Source organism: Triturus cristatus, chromosome 4_1, assembly GCF_964204655.1.
Source record: "Triturus cristatus chromosome 4_1, aTriCri1.1, whole genome shotgun sequence".
Lineage (NCBI taxonomy): Eukaryota > Metazoa > Chordata > Amphibia > Caudata > Salamandridae > Triturus > Triturus cristatus.
The window spans coordinates 459,956,685-459,973,174 of record NC_140585.1 but is presented as its reverse complement, the minus strand read 5'-3'; positions in this window follow the sequence as shown (position 1 = coordinate 459,973,174).

Genomic DNA, 16,490 nt, shown 5'->3' with positions numbered 1-16,490 from the left:
CGGGGTACATCATGGCATATTGGATCTTCCTATCTTGCAACTTTTTCTTGACCTGGGAAAATTCCCACCGGGCCTGCTGTACCGTCACTGTGAAATCGGGAAACAGCTCCACCTCCATCCCCTGATATTTCGTAGTGCCCTTTTCCCTCGCAAGGCGGAGTGCCACATCTCTGTCACGATAGTTGAGGAGTCGCGCAATTATTGGGCCCGGAGGTGCCCCTGGGACAGGGCGGGGGCGAGTGATCTGTGAGCTCTTTCAACTCTCAGCACACTGGAGAAGTTTTCGGCCCCCAGCATATCTTTAAGCATGCCTTCAACATACAACTCCAGCTTGCCCGTGTTCGTCGATTCAGGCACCCCCATTATGCGCAAGTTATTGCAACGTGACCTCACTTCTAAGTCTTCATTTTTGGCCCTGATGACCTCCAGTATTCTCTCCACCTCAGTACACGACTTCGTGATGCTTTCCACCTTGTCTTCCGCGGTCGAGATGCGCTGCTCCGCCTCCGTCGACTGCACGCCATGCTTGTCCAACTTCGCTGTCATAGTGTCCATGCGCAAGTTGAGATTGTCTATTTTACTATCTATGGTGCGTAAGCTCTGTTGCATTGCCAGCATCATCTTTTCCAATCTTGAGCTGCCCCCAGCCTCCAAGTCCGTCTCAGTGTCCGATGTCGCTGGCATGGACTTTGTTTTGTGGCGCTTAGCCTCAAATGTTAATTTCGACTGTAAATGTTTATCCGGCTTGCCCATCGCGCTAAGATTGACTCAGGCCTGTCAACTCCGCCGTGAACCACCACCTGTAACCACTCACAGGTAGACAAGCCAAACACTCCAGAACACCTCCTGCACTGCCTGGAGATGGATTAAGCAAGGCAGCGCCGTTTGGATCAAGCGAGCACTTCCATATGGCACACGTTTCACAGGGCACGAGTTCTATCCCAGCAACTGTGGCGCCTCAGCCCAGATCAACGCCTGCCTTCGCAACATGCCACGCGCAGCACCAGGCGGTCAAAACTGGGTCTGGCACCGTGCCCTCCAGCCGTCCATACCCCCTCACAGTCTATGCAGTAGCTATCTTCACTTATACGTGTGCGGCACTATGCGCACTGCTCCCATCTGCAAGCTTCTTTGTTCAGGCAACAGCCCAATGCAGCCGATCAACATGCGAGAGGCCCACCCAAGGCACATTAGGCCCGCAGTTCTGCGACACTAACGTGGAGCCCCTCTGTCATTCGTGAACAGGCAGGATAAGCCAGTGGTCACAGCACACAGTTCAAGGCTGATCAGCGTGTGCCAGCAGCTATGTACGGGCTGGAAAGGCCACCCGGGAGCGCCGCCGCTTCACTTGGACATCCCGCGCTCAGGCCTCTCCACTTGATCCGCCCGCCATCAGCAGCCATCAAGCCCCTCGTAACTCAGCTTGCAGTAAGCCGCACTCACCACGTAGCTTCGGCCTACCTAGACCGCCGTCATCCGCCCGCGTCAGTGCGGGCCTGCCGCTCATACAAGGAGTTCGCGCTGTGTCCCAGTGAGCACCTCACAGCAGCGCAGCAGTCTCCGGCTCCACAGCGGCAGACTCATGGTGCCAGGCATGCGGCTCCGGCCGGTCCCCCAGCACGGTGCACAGAACGAGCCAGTGCCGCAGCGATCCTTACCCGCACTCAGCCGTACAGCGGTATGCACCCACCAGGGTCCCTCGACAGTCTACAGGCAGGCACCCATGTCCGCAGGGCGACAGAGTCTCCTCAGCAGCCGAAGCTTGCGGCGGCCACCATTTTTCCCCCTGTATGTACAAACGCCAGCGTAAGCAGGAATCCAAGGGGCACGGTGACCGAGAAGGGCAGCAATCGACTCAGGAGGCAAGTCTCTCACCAATGCGCTGTCTCTCCACCGCAGATGGGCAGAAAATAAGTAGGATATTGAATGGATTGTGGCCCTTACCAGCAGAGCTGCACTAATGTGCACTAATCTTGCTTCGGGCTCGCTAGCGCCCCCTGCACTGATCTTCTTAATGCAAATGAAGATCTGCCATTTTGGAAAACAACACTGATAATTAGAAAAAGACCCTGCATGGATCTGTGTGGGGGAAAAGTTAGGCTTGTTAGTTATAGCTGCGTTGCAGCAGTGCACAGAAATAAGTAAACAGAAAGGGATGACTTCAGTGACACTTTATTACCCTCTTTCAAAGATATTGCGCACTTGCTTTGCTGTAAAAAGCTGAGATTGTTAAATCACATTTTCCACCGTCACTTTTTGGCACACGTGCTCTGAATCAGAGCTATTTCAGTGATTTTTCCGCCCACCACCTCCGAGGTAACAGCTACATTATAACTGATCAGCAGACATCTTTTCCACTCCATCTTCCGTTCTCTCTGAATACTTTGTGCAGCATTGATCAGAAGTCCTCTGGCTTGGCAGTGTGCCCCCCTGAGCCCACACACTCCTCACATTCGTGCATTCATTTCTCCACATGCCGCGCAGCTTGATAATTGTAGCTTCCAAAGCGCTGCATAGAAGCCCACAGTGTTATTAAATATCAGTACGTCGAATGCCAAGACTATGGAGTGCTGAATACCCCTCAGTCCTCTCAGCGGCGGGTCCTCCGGAGCGTCACCCCCCTCCCAGCTGAATGAGAAAAAGCTGAAAAGGAAAATTAAAACGATTATAAACACCTTTTACTATCAATATTTTTCCTTTCCTGTCGATTCTTTGGGAGCCGGCACGGGGATGACAGGAGGAGTGTAGGGCACTGTTGTCTGTGTAGATGACGGTTTGGCTGACCATTGCAGGCCGGCCACACTGTCATGCGCACTGAAGCTCCCTCCAACCCCAGCTGCGTTGGTGGGCTGGAGAGAGCAGGCACAGGCTCCTAGTCTATCTGGGAGCGCAAATCCATGGCGCTCAGGCTAATCCTGAAGCTGCTCCCGTGAAGATCGCAATGTGGCCAGCTGCAGGTAAATTTATTTATTTATATATTTTTTTATTTTGCCATCCAGCGACCTCTATGCCCCACCTGCCCGCCCCGTTTTTCGCCCACAACACCAGCTGGTACTGATCCTGTTTAATCCACTGTCAGGTGCTCACAGGTACTCTCTTCCTCTCCGTACTCTCTTCTTTCCCACTTATTTCTCAACCCCTATCTTTCTATGCAACCGGCTTATTGTCCCTGCTTTGTCTCCTCTTTTAGTCTCATGTTGCATCTCCACCCTTTTTCACTCATAATTTCTCTTACCTTCCCTGTCTCCTCCTCTCTCATGCTTTTATCTATTATCCTCATTTTTTCTATCTCTCTCTCTTCTTTTTGTCTTCCTTTCTTCTATCCTTTTCTCTGCTCTTTACTTTTTCATATTTCACAGAGCACCAATGTCCTCTCTTAGCAGTATCTGCTTCACAGCATCCATATCTCCTCTTGTCTCTGCGTCTCTTTCTCAACATATCTAATCATTTCTAGATGATGTCACATGCACATCTTGTTTATCTTTTAGTCTGTATCTCTTACAGGTACCTTCCTCTCTGCCTCTTCTTGGCAATGTGACTCTTGCACAGATCCTTAGAGTTGTTACCATGCCATTTCTCTTATCCCTCATCCAGCCACGGTCTGTGCAGGTAACAGCGGTGGGGCCGTTTAAGAAAGGAATTCTAGGGACGATGCAGATGGAAAATTAATTATTCATTTAATTTTCCCTCTGCATCGTCCCTTGAAATCCCCCCTTACATGGCCCCACCGCCCCACCGCTGTTACCTGCATGGACTGCGGCTGCCCTCATCTACCAAACTGCAAGTCAGGTCCTGTTTCTCTTTCACTGCCCCATCTTGCCTCCTCAAAGCTGAATGTCTCTTCCACTTCTCCTTGCTGCTTCCTTTAGCCTTGAGTGCCCTTTCCGTCAGGGTTACTGTCCGCTTTCCAAGCCCTCCTGCAGCTTCCACTATGTTTTATATTTTTTGCAGACCCCCCTTTTTCCCCAATGCCCTGTCTCCCAGGCGCTGCTTCTGCTTTATCTCTGATCAAGACTCGCCCAATTGTCTCAAAACGCATTTGGCCACATCCACTTCCATCACATCGTTGTCATCCCCATGGTTTATCTACTTTCAAAACAGCTTGGAAACTTCACTCAGATACATCAGCAAACATTCATCACAAAGGGAAGTGTTTGCATAATTCAATCACCATCAGTCTTTTAAAGCGCCTCTTACATACCAAAATAATCCTTTTCATAATAACCCACCACAAGCATTCATCCATCCAACCATGTGCAACATTGGGCAGCCATCCACACCACAATTCAGGCACTCTCAAACTCGCATTACAACTGGATTGGGTTCAGGCTTGTGTGTCCTGTGGGATCATTGGGTGTGCTGTGTGTGGTACCTGTGAGGCAGTGGCAGCTGATAATTCACACACACACACACACAAACACGCACATCCACACACACACACACGCACAACCACACACACACACACACAACAGCACACATCCGAATACGCATTCATTCATAAATACAGACATGCATGTGTGCATTAAACATAAAAAAACCTTACTGGCTGCAGGGTTTCGAGTGGGGGATGTAAATCCTCCAAGGTTCCAGAAGGGTTGGGACTGCCACCTCATTTAATTAACTGACCGTTGACCAGTCATGGAGAGGAGGCAGCAGTCATTGACTTGTCACAGAGTAAGATGGAGGTCAGTAAAGATTTGCTGACCCTAACGCATCTGTGATGAGGCATCAGTGATAGCCACTTGCCCCTGGTCACTTCTGGGCTTAAAAACCCAAGTCTGAGGCTATCGGTCACAAACCCTCTTGTAATAGGGGGGAGGACCACCAAGTTCTTTGCCAGGCTGAGGAAGTCATGCCCACAGGGTTGTGATATCTTCAGCCCGGCAAAGTTCTGATCAGGCAGCCAGGCACCTGGGCATTTAGTGCACGTGCAGCACCTGGCTGCCTGACCTGAACAAGAAGAGTGGGTGTCAGGCTGACTATTGCTCAGTCTGACAGACACTCTTCAGGTCTTGAAAAAGGTGGAGGGCGGGGATCTTCTGCCCTTATGGACAGGCCTCAACTGTGTTGAGGTCTGCGAGAACACAAAGGTAACTTTGATGAATTCTGAATAGTAATGATTGCTATGCCAAGTGAAGACTTAGGCGATGAGCAGGCTGTATAATTACTGAGACTATCAGATCTGAGTTACCTCAGCTAAAGCACCCATCTGTGCAATCTATATTTGCTGTTGGATTGCATAGGTGTCTGTATGTTTTTGACTGTATATCCTTGATCACTCTTATGCGTTTTCTCTTTGTGGAACCACAGACAGCAGAGAATACACAGCCTCTACAAAATTAACAGCCACCTAAATTCAACCTAAAGAAGCCTATTGAGTTTCCCAATACTTGTTGTAATTATGACCACCATTAGATCTCAGTGTTTAATGTTCACAGAATTGTTGATGTCTCTTTTCTATAGGCTTCAAATATAAGCGAATATATGACTCAAATAAGAACTAAAGTTGTCAAATTGTACATGCTTTCTGCTTCCCTGCTTTTCTGATCAGTATGGTTTAATCTAGCCCGATCTCATTGCGGAATGTGAAACATAAATGTTGCTATTCATAAAAAAAAAGAGCTCCGTAATATATGAGCACAGTCCTGGGCACACGTGGTGGGGGTATGACAATGGTATGAAAGTCTCGTTTGGATCAAAATTGCAACGGTCGGCACCAGTGTAACGTTAAAGAGTTAGTTAATGAAGTAACGACTGAATGGAATCAAACAACCTGCCGACACGTGTTTCGTCACTAAGAATAGTCCTATGACTCTTCAGGGTCTGGGTATGGTGTGTAAGGACTATCCAGTGTCTAGTGGAGGTGCGAGAAGGATGCGGCAGTCTCCACGGAACCAGTGTCTCACGGCATCCTCGTGGCTTATAGCAGGTGCACCCGCCCTTCTGCTCACCCAGCATCCTGGATGGCAATGATTACATTCTACTCAGGCTCCTACAACTCCCTGCCGTTGCACGGTGTTCCAGCCTTCTCGCCCCTCCACTAGACACTGGATGGTCCTTACACACCACAAGTTCAATAGAGTCATTTGAATGTATAATTGTTAGCAGAACCTTCAATGCACAGAATCCAACACATCAATCGCTTTCACACATGAAATTTTAGTGGTGCTACCATTGCCAAAGCCCAATTCATCAAACATGTTTAGTGATAGCACAGTCGAATGGGCTTATTAGTAATAGCGAGTAAAAGTCGAGAAACAGAATAAAAAGTGGTGCAAGATATTGAAAAGGAAGGATGAACTGAGAGAGGTGTAAGGGGGAAATGTAGGAAACAAGAGGAAAGGTGATTTATCTGTAAAAAGAGAAAGACAAACAAGCAAACACCTAGCAAAATTAAAGATAGATCGAAGATGCAAGGAAAGGGAGATAGATATGAAGGCAATAAAGAAGCATAATTGTCAAGACTAAAAATAATTAGGTATCATGGTATTTTATTTTTGCAAAGAACTGATATCGCAATTCATGATGTGCCTGTCCTCCCTCTGAGGTGTCACCTAGGTGTCACCGAATAGGGTACGTCAAAAGATACAGACTGAAACCACACTATGGCTATCTAAGGATGAAAGCCAACAAACATCTGGGTAAATACATAGCTTTTCAGTTGGATTTCGATCAATAATAACCAGATCATTACTACTATCAGTGGACAAGGTGGAAATCCTTCTGGGCATCACTCTCCACTGTGATCAAGAAACCACATAACTCTCGCCCATATGGGCTTATTTACAAGTCCTTGCGCTGCCGATGCATCACTTTGAAAATGGGGAAAAGTGAGGTACCAACGGCGCAAGGGTACATTTCTTTGACATTTGACAGTGCAGTACCAAGAACATAAATAGTTTCAATAGGACATTCAGAGTTCCCCAAAACAAATATAAAAATATAGTTACCAATCTATCAAAGCGTAATCTCCACTATCTCCTTCTTGTCCTGCTGTGTGCATCAGTTATAGCCACTGTGGTAATGGGTGGGTCAGGCCCAGTCACCCATCACTCCTCATTTCATATGTTGCCATCACCCAATCTGAGGGAAAGACCCAGACTGCATCGCGGTTGGCCATCCTTCAAGACAGTCCCACACATCACCTAAAGAGAAATGCCAAGACCTCTCTTTTGATATCACACTCAACTAGGGAAGAAACACCATCATACACTTCATATGTCGATTCCTCAGTTCCCTCTAAACTGCTTCAAATGTACTCTTCTGCCCCTGCACTGCCTGTGAGAATTCTGGTCTCCTAGCCACCCGGAGGAGTGCCATATCCCTATCTGTATAGCAAAGCATGTAAGTTATATTAGCCCTCGCCTGAGGCTTATACTTGGATGGTAGAGCACGGGTCCATGTGCCCTGTTCACTGAAAATACCTGATATAACCCTTTGGGTTGGAGCACAGCCATGGCAAGAGCATATTCAAATAGATCAACATGTTGTTCTTCAGCAGACGCAGGGACACCTAATATCCAGGCATTATTTCTTTAATAGGGCCATTCGTTCAGTATCTGACTTGCCACCTAATGCACAGCTGTGTGGGGCGTGTGCAAGGGGTAAGAGGGTTTACAAGGTTTTTTTATCTTCTCAACCTGCAATGATGGGTGAGAAAATTGTGATACGTAGATGAGAGATATTTTAGACATCTATATCACAAAGACCTTAATAGAAAAACCCTTGAGAGAAGGTTAGGGGCACAATTAAAATCCTCTCCTGGATTTTTAACAGAGTAAGAGACAAAGTCAGAAGAAGAGGCTTGGTGATTTCCATGCCACAAAGGCATATACTGAGCATGGTCTGAGCAGGAGAAACAGTTAAAGTATATTAATTGATGGTAATTGAGAAGAAGTCGATATACCTCTCTGGCTCATGCAGGATTTATTTCAGGCTACAGTAGTGTTATTATATGAATTGGGAAGTCTACACCCTTTATTTAGGGAAATACATAGCTTAATCCACAAGGCTGGCCTGGAGTTGCTGTGGAATCATTAAGTTGATGAGAACATTATCTTGGTATCAATGTATCTCAGCCACAACATCTAACTGCCAGGCTTTACAGAATTGGCCTTGTGTCAATACAGTTTTCAAATAGTATGCTGTTGTTTGGTGTTGAAATAAATATGACCCTTAATGATGTGATAGACAGGTCCAGCCCTGTAGACTAGAAGGTACCTGGAACTTGGATGTCAGATCTTTGGAGACAGTTTTATCCAGAAGATAGGATTCTTATCTACACATATTATTCAAGCACTCTTCTCTCTGATTGATTATAGCTTCTCACCTACACAGATTCAGAGGCAACTAATTTTGAGTCTAGTTAACCTCAGAATACTTTCCACTGTGGACTGTGATCATAGCTATAACGAAAGGATGATCAGGGAGCTGGATATTAGATGAGTGAGAGTTGCATAAAAGGTAAGTGGTGGATAAATGGATGGAAATTGAGTGAAACCACAGATACATTTTTCTAGATAGCATTGGAAATGTTTGATTTGAAGTAATGTAGTGAGAAAGACATACAATTGTTGTAAGGGGCTGACGATGTGTAGCATGGCCTATTAGAGCTTAGCACATACAATGGCGCTTTAGGAGCGGTAAGCAGAGCTTCTCATGTTGAAAAAATGCATCTAGAAGAGCAAAATTGTAAAATAGGAAGCTGTCTGTCAGCAAGCAGACTAGAATACCAAGCATTGTTTCATAATGAGGCTTACAATCATTGCTTAGCAAATGAGATAAAAAGGACACTTGAATTAGTGGAATAAACATTGGGAAAAGTAAAGTGACCATTAAATGTATGTATAATTTGTATAAATTGCTTTAGATTAATCAGGCAAAATTTGGGGGAAATTGGCACCACCAGCACACCACTGGCTGCTGTGGCCACGGTCGGGGGAAGCCAGCTTTCATTGAGCAGGACAGAGGAGCAACACTGCTGTCCATGTCACGAAATGGCTTCCCGATGAGCAGACTGCGGCTGCTACCTCAAGGTTGTTGGACACAAAGAATTTGGGATGCATACTAACCCCTTTCCAGTTCTTCTCAGCGGATTTCGACGTGGATCCCTTTCTCCAGGTACTCCCTGCAGAGGACCATCTTGACCCCGAGTAATATGACCTTGTCTTCTGCGAAAGACAGGTAAGTGCTTTGGTACCATGTTCACATTACCAGGACTGCCCACATATGGGCCGGACTCTGGTAATGGGTAGGTGGTATTTTTTTTTACCTTTATCATGCATGTATGTGCATTCGACACATATGAGGTCGGAATGTACACACAGGCATCGATATATATGGAAATACATTACCCACCGCTGCAATAAAGCCGTAGCCACATCGCTGGCCCCTGGGGTAACGGTTACGGAGGTGGTTCTTTGGCGGTCGGCCCGCCAAACTCATAATAAGGCCCTTAGTCTGTTTTCATTCTATGGCTACTGTTATCTTTTCCTTATCTTTATTAAAAAGTGTGCAGTTCTTTCAGCACATGCTGTAGTGTTTTTTGCTTATGTTAATGGACGCAGCCATTACAATATGGAACCATACAGTGTGGGATGTGTTTTCTTGAATTGTAGTGTAAATATGCGAGAAATCAAGCTTACGCTAACTTTAGTTGTGCTTTCTTCCAATTTGGACGAGACATCGTAATTATCACATGATCACTGTTGTTGTTATTTCCCGATACAATACAGATTTGCAGGCTTACACTGAGAAGCCAAGAATTTCCCAGTTGCACTAAATGTGATGTACCCACTCAAGGACAACCAAAATTTCTCAGACTGAGAATACTATGTAACAAGTCATGCCACTGTACTAGGCTCTGGGAATGCTTGAGTCTAATGTAGTAGAACTGTGAGAGAAACCTTGAATGCATTCTGTAGCAAAATGTTTCTACTTGCTTATCACTCATTGATGTATGTATGCCCTGTGAACTACGTACTTGCATAGTGAATGGCTCTCTCATGCTGTGGCAGTACTCTGACTCCTCCCAATTTTTCGGAACGTTTTCGCCTGCTTGTACCTAATTTTTTACTGCTTTCGCCTTCCTTTCCCACGTTTTTCTCAGTGCTTTCTCCTACTTTTGCCTAATGTTTTACTTCTTTCACTTTCCTTCTCCCCATTTTTTTAGTGCTTTCTCCTGCTTTTCCCTCAATTTTTACTGCTTTCTCCTTCTGCCCCCCTCATTTTCTGAGTGCTTTATCTTGCTTTTTCCTAATTATTACTGATTTCTCCTTCTTTTACCTCATTTCTCTGTGTCCTTTCTCCTGCTTTTGCCTCATTTTTCACTGCTTTCTCCTACATCCCCCATTTATTCCTCATTTGCCCTTCACACGTCTCCCATTTTCCCTCCTTTCACCTAGCACTACCTACCTCCTCCCAGTGTCCATCCCTCCTCCCAGGACCTATTTAATGGAGGCTGCAGCACGACCCCATTGAGCAGGCCCCAGGACCAGCCTTGCCAAGCTGTTGCACCACCCTTCTTCCTCCCCATCTTTCCAAGTGTTTTCTCCTGCTTCGCCTTCATTTTTTAATGCTTTCTCCTTTCTTTCCCCCTATTTTTCTGAGTGCTTTTTCCTGCTTTCACATAATTTTGTATTGCTTTCTCCATGAAGCAGCTAGCAACTCCAACGCCTTGAGAGCCTCATGGGTGATTTGCCACACTTTATAAATCCTGATTTATTTATTGAGTGCATACATGAAGCCCTTTGTCTAAAGTCCTATTAAGGACTAGCTTTTCCTCTGTTGTAGCGTTCACCTTTTCTCTTTCGTAGAAGGCTCTTGATGTATTGCTGATTGTTGGAAAGTGGGTTATTATTAGTGGTAAATGTGCATCTACCACTGGCTATAGGGCCACTAATACAGTCTAGGGCTCAGTATAGGTCTCAATAAATTATTTGCATGCTAAACCCTTGGTAGCTTGGCGGCGAGCAGGCAAGCTTAAATTAGGAGACAGGTATGTAAAGCATTTAATAATAATTAAGACACCATTTTCAGTTTGTCCGCCATCGTATCGTATTTGGGACCACCCACATACAACCCTGCAGTCCCACAGTACGAATTACAATGCGACCGCCACCAAGGCGATCGCATTGCCTATGTTTTGGATTGTGGCAGGTGCTGCGGACTGCAGCATCCGCCACAATGCAAAAAAGGGACAATTTACATTTCCCTGCACTATGTGGCAGGCATCGATATTTAGGGGTGGTGCCCCCCAGGTCTCATGTTTGGGCTAGGGGGTAAAGGGGGCCTACTATGGGCTCCCTTTCGGCCTGTTTGTTCATGACGGGTTAACTGCCAGGAACAGGCAGGCGGAAAGGGACATTGTAATCACTGCGGCGGTGCCTGCTAGACACTGCCACCATTTTAGAGACTGGGAGGCCTCCGCTGCACCGGCAGTAGTTTCCGATCTATATATAGATATATCAAAATACTACATTTTCATCATAAATATTATTGGATAAAACAAACAAACTAATACTTAACATAAACATATGTTTTCTGGATATTTTTATAGTCATTATGTTTTGACCATTATCATAGTCACACCATATCTTTGAGATGATATTCAAGATCCATATAAATTGAGATCAACCTACAACCAACACCCGTTAATCAGTGAACCAAAGTATGTCCACAAAATTCATGCAAATTGTAACACTGCATTACATTGTCAAGGCTATGAAGATCTACATAAATGATATGTATGCAGCAGCCACTTTTTTGACAGTCCAGAAGGAGCTTTGGACTCCTTTACGGGTAAGAAAGCACTATATAGATTCCAATAAAACACAAAACAATAATACACTTGGAAGAAATTATACATCATATATACAAATTATATATCTCTATTTTTCTAATGCAAACAAGTAGATTAAAGTAGAAGGTATATTAAGAAACCATTTAATACCCTAAACACACAAAATAGCTGTAGCTATTTCTCTAATGGAAATCAGTAAAACAGAGCACCAAATATGCATTTAACATCAACCATCTTTCATGCAGATGTATTATGCCCATTATCCCTAGTGAAATAAGTAAAATACCTTACACGAGATATTCACCTATTTACCACCCAATATCCCCCATGAAAAATGACCTAGTCTCACTTTCCAAACAGGAACTATTTGAGCAGCCTTTATAGCCCCTAATCCCCAATGTGTTAAACGTATAATTATTGTTTCTTTACAGGACGTATGAAAATACAGAGCCAGGTACATGGTATATCCATTTTACACCCATCCTTCCTCATATACAAAATCACTATTCCCATTATCCCAGGAAGAATCAATAAAATACTGTGCCCGGGATATGTAACAGTCTTTTACCACCCATAATTCTGATGTAAAAATAAGCAATTCCCTTTCTTTAATAGTTATTGTCCACAAAAGTTACGTTCCATGTGTACTCAAATCAACTACGCTAGTGACCCTGATTTCACATCTAGAGGGGCACATGGGAATGTGGAAGACAGGTAGCCACAATAGCCAGGACACACCTCTGGGGAAATGGCCCGGGAACAGTCCAAAACCCTTAAACCCCATTTGGCCCCCTAGTTATGGAAGCGTAGTGGATTTGCCTACAATCCTAATGCATGTGATTTAAGTTCTATGCACAGTAACTATTAATGTTGGAGGCTCACTTATCTTCTCATTAGTATAAGAACTCTGACAAGAGAGAAGATTAGGTAACAGATATACAGTCCTGAAGAATTGCCATAGATCCTATTGGACATAAAAGATATGAAATACATTTGTAGATCAACTTCCATCTCATTATTAGTTGATGAGAATATAGGAACATTCTGTTCCCACACATTTTCTGATCTGACCCACAAATGAATAAAAAGGATACGTAGGGGTCCATAGTTAATTTTAATTACTCCTTACCAATTTTCTTCAATGGCTTTGTTTGTATCCTTCAACACTGGAGGCATGTTGCCCACTTGCAACCAGATTGACGCTAAAAGATCTCAGACAAAGAGCCCCCATGAGGGGCCCTTTGGGCATAGCAGCATTGGTCCAACGAGGAGCTTGGCCTGATGATGAAGCATGCCACAGCAGGGTGGATGAGGGCTTGTGCTCTACTAAGCTAATGCTTCCAATTACCCTGTGGGATCTGAATTAAGTAATATACTACTAATGATCCCTCATGGAACGGGATACTCAATTACTATTGTTGCAGTTTGTAAGTGTGTGTACAGGACTGCAATTTCTCTCAGACCTCCTCATCTAAGATATATATGTCATTTTTTCAGTAGTATTTTGATAAATATCGCTTTGCACATCAAATTAAACTGTTTCTTCACTATATATGCCATGCCACCAAAATGCCTTCTAAATTTTAAGATCACTGACGCATCTTTATGAGCCTTATTTAACATCTGGTGAATGATGAGCCAACCCACAGGTCTTCCAGGTCATGGTAGTGGACCACTCATCTGGTTTAGAGATCCACGGCTACCTGATGGGGATCTCTGTTTCTTTGCTGTAGCCGAAAAAAATATCAATGTATGCTATGCAATGTAGCTGTCTACCTGAGCATGGTAGACATTCTGTCATTTCCTTACCCAAGAACACCATGAGTCACATTTCAGACCCATAATGGGAACACGAGTAACACCATCCAAACCTAAGTAAGGTGGTTCCGCCTTCACTCTGACACGATGATCCTGTCTCAGATGGGACGTCAGGTCAAAGGTTTCCTAAGGCATAACAAGCTGAGGCGCTGACTTCAGAAACCCTGAGTTTCACCGACCTCCACATATGGAGCAGCGTACCGCGTGTTTTGCAGAATGGTCCAAGAACCATTTTAAAGCTGGTGCACCATTCTACCAAACTCTAAATAGCGCCTTATGTCTCCACATTTGCGTTTCTTGTATAGGATGTACTAATAACGTGCTACACAGACTTATTCAGGGATTGTTATTTGGGATTGATTGTGCTGTTTGCACTGTCGGAGGTTGTCTCACCTCATAACTTGAATAGATGCAGCATTTAACAGAGTGAACTGCGCAATATCAGACTACCTTGAGCTCCACCTAGCTCTTAGAATTTTTGGATAACAAAATATCCTTTGTTTGATTTTTCGTAATATGAATTCTGAAATAGGAACAGTTGAAAAATGTGACCTTCAATATATTTATACTTTGTGGAACACTTGTCTTTGGAAGCTTTTGAAATTCAATGTTTATTTCCGTACATAGGACCATGTGACTTCTCTTTACATACTTTCCCTCATTTCCTGCCATTAGCCATTGTTCAGATTTGCAAAGAGCGCCCTTTAAATCTCCAGTCTGTTTGTTAGCTCTGAGAAGCGGTACATGCTGCTACAAAGAAAGTGCTTTTTAAGCCCGCACAGCTGAAAACCTTTCAGCAAAACAAGTTCAAAATAAATTAAACTTTTCTTTTTCGAATTTCACTAGAGGGAAGCAGTTTTATTTCACTTCTTCTATCAAATATGCCCTGATTATGAATTAAATTGCCTTGCATGCAGAGATTCCCAGCGGTTGGAATTATTGTTATTTGGCGTGGAATTCCACCTATTACAAATGAGACCCCTCAGAATGGGGAACAACTGCGTGGACACAGATTTACACACTGGCTTGACCTATTCTGAGGTGTTTAACACAGACATTTACAAACTGATTTGAACAGGAGATAAAGTGCGCAGAGGCATCTGGGAGAGGTGGCAAACTGGGGGTAGAATGGTTAAACGGAGAGAAAGGTCAACCCTGGCAGAGGAGAGCATTGCATACCTCCTTGCCATAGGAAAAGGTCAGCAGGCTCAGGGGGACAACGAAGGCTGCTGTTTGAACCAACACCTCATGTGATTTTACAAGATGGAATTACTGTCCAATACTATTCTCACACCGGCAAAAATCAGGAGTAGGAAAAACAGGCCATTCATTATGGGGCAGAGCAGAATTCCAGACGGTAATCCCACTGTTTATGTATTCAATACTCATATACTGCTAAGGAGGTACTGCTCGTACTACAAGGCCATGGATATGATTTCATCTTGTAAACATTTCTGGCAATGTGGCTAAAGCATTTAGAATCACTATCTCATCGTGAAATCGATCATGCACATCGATTTTAACATTAGCAAACATATCAATGTGTTCCCCTTTCCTTCTAGAGGTTTTTAAATGATTTTAACTGAATAATTATTTATTTTGAAATATGTGGTATCTATCTCCATGCAACCTTACAGCTCTTTGACCATGTTGGTAGGCAAATATGGATATATATCATGAGGAAATATTTTATTGTAACATCTGCATAATTGGAGAAACAAATAATTATGACTTCAGATGTAAATTATGTTTCTTTATGTTTAATTTGATTAGGTACTTGAGACCAAAAGTCTAACTTTACTACTCGTAAATGCCCTTTGTGAATACCGAAAGTCGTGAAGTTAGACTTTCATCTGTTTACCTTTGTGAATCGGGTCCCCTGTCCTTATACTTTGCAGGTATACTATGTTGTTGATTGCCATTGTGCTTTCTTTCTGTTTGTTTTCAGATATTCACGAACACTAGGATTGTGAACAATAGCATTTCATAACATCACACAAAGTATTTCATTTTTTTGGATGTTGATATTTCATTTTACTGTTTTGTGATTGTGATCACTTACTATTTGCAATCATTTTAGGTTTGCAGACATTGCCAAAAATATTCCACACTCTCATAACTACATTGTTTTTTTGTGTGTTTTTGCTTTTAAGATTGCGTAATTTTTCGCTATCAATTAAGGAGGCGAACAGTAAACAGAGCGCGCATAGGCAGGGACGTTGTTTTACCACTATAGAATGTTGCATTGCTGATCGATGTTTTGATTGTTTTGTGTTCTTTCTATGATTATAATACCTCATATGTGCTGTGAATATATCTATATATAGTTTGAGATATTATAAAAGTGCAATATGGCTGGAAAGTCATACCTTTATTAACTATGAATTTATAAGCAGGAAACTAGTGCCCACTGATTGGTTAGCAACATATACACATAATTGGGGTGCAGAGGGACCCCACAATCCTGGGCCCTAGTGCCACTCTGGTTGCTACAGTATTGATAGCTGAGCCCCTTCATGGCCACAACCTTGAGCTGGGTATAGACTGTTCGCCCAAGGCTACAAAGAGTCAAGGAGACTTTGCACACCAATTTTCTATTGCAGAGTTAATGCCTGAGCCGTGGCTAGTGGGCAACATCTGCACTCTTGAAAAGGAGAGTGTACAAGGGTATCGTGGTAAAAGATAACCATACGCTGAAATAACCAGATAAAGCAAATATTTGTAAAATCAATGGTCAAGGCTAAAGGCATTCCAAAGTTCAGTGGGTCAAAAGTAAAATATTTTAAAAAGTGATGGGTGTAGCTAAAGGGATTACAACATTCACCAAGTCTATTTGTCAGAACTGAGAAGACATCTGAAATGAAGCAGTTGA